The 6,023-nt window shown below is 49.2% G+C and overlaps 1 protein-coding gene across 2 annotated transcripts in view; it reads right to left on the bottom strand.

Annotated features, from left to right (window-relative positions):
* INO80 (INO80 complex ATPase subunit) overlaps positions 1–4,768 on the bottom strand; it is a 65,586-nt gene extending 60,818 nt beyond the window's left edge. For both annotated transcript variants that reach the window (XM_050896774.1, XM_050896773.1), the window contains exon 1: positions 4,575–4,768. The gene's annotated coding sequence lies outside the window, so the exon portion shown is untranslated. The remainder of the gene's footprint in view (positions 1–4,574) is intronic.
* Positions 4,769–6,023: the final 1,255 nt, after the last annotated feature.

Below are 6,023 nucleotides of genomic sequence, written 5' to 3' on the forward strand. Positions count from 1 at the left end.
TCAGTTTAAGGAAGATGGCAGAAATACAGATTTTTGAAAAGTTTTCATTACCGATGGTAACATTTAGGTAAATACTCATATGTTACAGGTGGTAAAATGACTGGATGCTGCAGAGTAATCCTTCTGCCATCACAACTTTCTTAGTGATATATGCCAATTTTATGTTAAGTTTCAGTATCAAATTCAGTAGTTATTTGCCTTCTCCCTTCATCTCCCCTAGAGTTATAACAGCTTAGAAAACAGGCATTTGGAAATAAATAGCTGCTGCACTGCCTAGCTGGCACTTTGAATCCTCTAACATTCTTCCTTAATCAGAAGCTCACACTGAAACCATTTAATTGTATCATGTGGCCCTTTGAATTATTAAAAGCACAGGTAAAATATCATCAGCAGGATCTGAGTTTAGTTATATATATACCAACTTCATACAAATAACCTTCATAATCACACATTTTTTTTAAAGATCTAAGTTCAGTTCTGAAGAAGCCTTCCTCATCCTGTTTTAAATCACACTGCTTAGTTCAATGTTAACGTAGGTGTGGGGTTTCTTCCCTCTGTTTTTTCAAGTCTGCCCATTCTAAGGTCTAGTCAGTAAGTAAACACCCAGCATTGGAGAAGAATCCTCCAAGGACGTCCTCAGAGAGCAGAGTTATGTTTTATAACAAGGTTTCTAAGTTTTATACCCACTGACCCGCACCAACCAAACAGTGAAAACACAGCTCTTGTTAAGCGGCTTAGCTTTAAAAGTAGAGTCTCCCAGTTTAAACAAATATCCACTGGCTATTTCTGAATGAAGTCCAACAAGTTTTTGCTACCAATATCAATTTAAAGCAGGAGCCCCATAAGTGGCAAGCGCACAGTTCGGCACTTGTGCCTAGCTGCAAGCTAGAAAGGATTTGCTTTGTATGGCTGTTTGAAAGTACTTTTTCCTCCAGGAGTCTCTTGGGTTTTTCTTCCTTCAGTTGCTGGCATCTCTACACCTCAAGTAAGGCCCAGAGGATTACTTTTTCTTCTCTTTATGCCTAACACTAACATCAAACATCATAGTAAATAATGGTAACAACTGCACTCCTAGCTGAGGACACGTACACAAACACAAGCTGCCATGGAGGTAAAAGGTACAACATAGCAGCTAATCCACAGTACCTCTTCTTAGTCTATGACAAATGCAAGGCAAATCAGGGAGGTAAAACTAATTCAAACAGTCTCGCCTGCCACACACTAAGTGCGTGTATATGAAGTGGCAGGTGAGCACACTTATTTGTTCGAGTATTTCAGCCCACAAAAGCAGAGTTTCTTACCTCTCCTCCGTCCAACCGGTGTAAGCATACTGACAAAACATTCAAGTGGACAAAAACCTGAAATCCCAGCTGACACATGGAAAGTATGTATTCCTCATATCTCTTATTTACAGCATTGAAAGTTTTATCCATAAAGCAGGATTAAAAACTGGGAGCAAGAATACAACCTTCTATGCTATCTTAGTTCCGCCACAATTTAACAGTTTTCTGGTTTTTTTCCACACATGGTCTTTTCGTGCTTTGCATTTTGACACCAATTTATTAAGAGATTTTCCAAAGTGACAGGAACACCTGAGATACTTTTCTTTCTTGAAGAAATTTACAATTGAGACGTACAACTCTCATCAGAATAGCAGAATACTGTAAGAATTTCCTGTAGTAACATCTCCAGAACCCCTGACACAAACATACATATCTGCACAGAAGATTAAGTCAAGATCTATACGGAAAACTTACATTAGTACAGTAATATCAGTTAGGTATATTTTTGTCAGATTTCTTTATAAGCATATAATCTCTAATACTGACAATTGTGGTGGCATAAAAAAACTTGAAGAGGTATTTTGCTTGGAGGAGAATTACACTCTCTTCTTTCCCCTCCCACATTTTAGCCTGCTTTGATAAATGTATAGTTACACTGACAACGATTTTCCAGAGTACACTATATGCCAGGTCTTAAAGCAAAACATAATCCACATATAGTCTTTTTTATGTCAGTACCTTAAATATAACTTCAATACATAAGAGATTATTGCTTTAAAAAAAGTAGATAGGAGGATATTTCATATGAACCTAAAGCCCCTAGTCTCCGCTAAACTCAAGCTAAATGAATAAAAGACATGTATGTACAACTGAAGTGTGAGTTCACACCATTTCAGTTTGAAATTAAAAGAAGCCACTTTAATTACTTCTCCGAGTAATGAAATCTAGTTAAAACTAGATACTGTCCTATATACAGTACTTTACTTCGTTGTTTTGCTTTTGTGGTAAGGTTTTATAGTGTTTTCCAAGGACTGAGACAGCATGTCATTGATCTCTGTTCCACCTTTTAATTGCTTTTAAATACAGAGAAGAAGAGCCAGTTGGGCACAGGCTCTGAATTGTCTAATTGCCAAAATAACAGTCACAGATAGGGCCTAATTTATTATTTAAAAAAAGAAAAAAAAAAGCTATACAACTCTACAAAAAATTTATCAGAAGCTATACATAAGTGAACAACGGAATACCTTAATATATATTGAACACAAATGTTGGCATGTCACAGCTCTGCTTCTATGTTTAAACTAGCAGAAAAATGACTAGCAGAAAAAAAAACCTATTTAATTGTTCAATTAGAGCAAGTCTTGTCCCAAAAGGGCCGTTAACAGTATTTATGGAGACCTCTGACAATGCATCCATACTCTCTGCTCAACATAACAGCACTGTTACCCTCACACATTGCCATTGCTTCACTCCTCCTCTCTCTGTGTACACAAAATACGAACTGCATGGATGTTTTCGGTTTTGTTTGGTTTTCACTCCCTCCACCCCAGACCACGAAAAGGGAACTACGTCCAAGAAAGCTCTAAGAGGACCATTTTCTTCTTGCCATCTAAAACAATCCCTAGCATGTAATTTAGCTTGTCAAATAGCATGCTTATTACAGAATTTACAGCTTATTATACACAAATGGAACAAAACTTGCTCACTTGAACAGTCAAGAAACACAATGCAGTATTTTAAGCAACTTTAACAATATACGTGCGCAAGATGGACTAGAAGTGAATTACAGGGAATATCCTTAAACATTAGGAAAAAGTTCAAGCTACAGTCCTATTTCTTGTATTTTTCCCTCACTATCTTACCAACCTCTGGATGTCATGACATACTCTTATACATACACATTAAAGGAATGACAACACAAATACATCATTTCTGGTTCATGTAAATTAAAAAAAGATGAGTGTTGGCCACATACAGGCGTATCAGATGTGCTGTACAAATGCACACAGTAGATTTACTCATATGAGAGAAAACTAAAACTCTAATAACGCACATAAAGACATTTCACTATAAAAAAGGAACTTGACTTGCACCATTTTCTTCACGCAAAGAAGAAAATAATATAAAGGAATTAATGATCATCATCTGCAACACTGCGGAGAGGAAAACTTACCACACAAGATCAGCAACAGGGTGACAAAAAGAATGTATAATGCTAAATAATACTAATCACGACAGAAATTAATACAAGGCTACGTGTTTGCAGTGAAACAGGATTAGACTTTATACCACAGCTTTAAAGAGGTATTTTCTAGTGTACATATTCACCAGTGCAAACATAACACTAAACTATGGTTTATGTACACCTAGTAGGCACTTTTCATCAACAACGACACCAATTTGGCACGCAACACCTTCCCGCAGATGCTGGTCGCTATTCAGACAGAGCGTCAGGCAACCCCCGGCCTTCACAAAGCCAGGCGCTGCCAGGAAAAGACTCGCGCTGAGGAGAAGTCTCCGAGTTCTAACAGCAGCGTTGCATCATGCACACGGTACGCAGCAGGGCTGCCCGGGCCGGCAGCGCCCCGGCGCCCAGAGGCCGCCCTTCCCTTGGCAGCCGGGAGCAGCCGCAGGCCGAAGGCCCCAGTCTGACATCTCCGCTCCCCGAGGGGAGCCGGCGGGACCTGCCTCGCGGCGTGGCGGACGGTGCCTGTAAACCCACGCGGCGCCGCCCCCAGGAAAACGGAGGGCCCCAGCACCGCGCTGCGCCGCCGGGCCGGCCCGCAAGGAAGCGGCGCGCTCCCGCCGGCGGCTCGCGCTCCCCGTGACGCGGCGCTGGCGGCGGCTCCGGCCCGGCCCCTCCCGGCCCGGCCGCGCCACCGCCCTCGCCGCGCGCGCCCCCCCCCCCCCCGCGCACGCGCCCCCGCCCCCCGCGCGCACGTGCGCCCGCAGGTGCACGGCGGCGCCCCCGCCCCACCCCCGCCCGGGTCCGCCGCCGCGCACGCCCGCCCCCCCCCCACCCCCCCCCCCGCGGCGTGTGGCGGGGGGCCCGACGGCCGCTCCGCTCCGGGCGCGGGAGGGGTGGGGGAGGGGCGGCTCCTGCGCCGGTATATCGGGGCGCATCCGGCGGGCAGGGCGGGGAAGGGGCCTGTCCCTTTAAGAAGAGGCCCGGCTGCTGCGGCCGCCGCTTAGCGGGGGGGGTGAAGCCGCGGCCTGCCCAGCCGGGGCCCCGCTACCGCCTCTCGTAGCCCCGGCCCGGCGTGTCCTTGCTCGGTCGCCGCGGTGGCTCACCTGGGTAGCCGGCCCGGCTTCGGCGCGGCGGCAGCGGCGGCGGGGGGCTGGGGGTGTCTCCTGGGCTCGCTCCCCCGCTCGCTCCACCCGGCCTCTCGCCCCGCGTTGCCGGGGCTGGCGCTGCCTGTCTCCTGCCGCGGGGCGCTCTCGACTCCTGCCTCGCCAAGATGGCGCCCGCGCTGCTGCTGAGGAGGAGGCGGCGGCTGCGGGCGCTGGGACGGCGGCGGCGGCCACTTTCGCTCACTGAGAGGAGAGGAGCAGGGACACGGGGAGCCATGGCGGGGGGGAGGAGAGGCGCCATGGCCAGGCCTGAACAATCGAGCCCCGCATACCTCCCCGCCGCCCCGGTCCGGCGCCTCGGTCCCGCCGCCCCGCTCGTGTCGCCGTAGCCGCCGCAGGGCCCCCGCGCCTAAACCGCGGGCACCGTCCCCACACGCAGCCCGCGGGGGGCCCGCTCCCATCGATGCGTTCCCGCTGCCGATTGGTAGAGTCTGGCGGTGACGGAAATTGCCGAAGGGACTCGGCCGAAGCGGACGGGTAAGCTAGCGAGTCTCGCGTGAGGCGGGGTGGGCTCTCGCGATACCGGCGCGGGGAGGCGGATGTGTACCGGAAGTGACGCGCTGTCGCCCTTGAGCCGCCGGAAGGGCGGCGGGGCGCTGGGGGAGCAGGGCGGGCACGGCCGCGGGGCGCGCTCCCACCCTCCTCAGGCCGCGCCCTGCGAGCTGACCGGCTCCCCCGCGGCCGGAGGGCGGCCAGGCCCCTCTCGGCCCCCGCAGGGGGGCAGGCAGGGAGCGCAGCGAGGCTTCCCCTTCGCACCACGCTGAGGGCAGCACGTGCCCGGCCCGGCCGTTCCCGCGACTGAGGGGAGTACTGAGGTGCAGACGGCGCTGGAACCGGGGCACCGTCACAGTTAACAGCAGCACGGGCAAGAAGGGGGTACTTGGTGGAGCTACGTGCGTTTTACCACATTCCCTTTGTCATGCATGAAGAATTTCATCACAGGAGCTCAGGACAAAATAGGCCTGAAAGTTAATTGTGAGGACTCTTTGCAATGTAAACACGGTGGGGCCATTAACTGTTGAGCACAGCTGTCTCCCAAAACCCATGAAGTAGTACATTTACAGTAAGTCATTAAATGAATGATTAAGCTAGATCACTTACTGCCTAGAGATAGAAATTTGTACTTCATGACTAAGCTCTGTGTCATCCTAGCACACAGTAGGTACCACAATTACTAGGAAATAAGACTGTCGCTAGTGCCCCAGTAAAACTTCACTACAGAGTTGACCTTAACTAGTTATGGTACTTATATCCCTAACTACAACCAGCAATTATATTGTTTAAGAAGTGTACATGATTTTGTTACACATTACTACCAAGCTTAGAAAAACTGAGTGCTAGCACTGAGCAGCATGACAAGGTCTTATGGATCATTTGTTTGGGGGGGGG

The sequence above is a fragment of the Gymnogyps californianus genome, chromosome 5 (genome assembly GCF_018139145.2).
Source record: "Gymnogyps californianus isolate 813 chromosome 5, ASM1813914v2, whole genome shotgun sequence".
Classification (NCBI taxonomy): domain Eukaryota; kingdom Metazoa; phylum Chordata; class Aves; order Accipitriformes; family Cathartidae; genus Gymnogyps; species Gymnogyps californianus.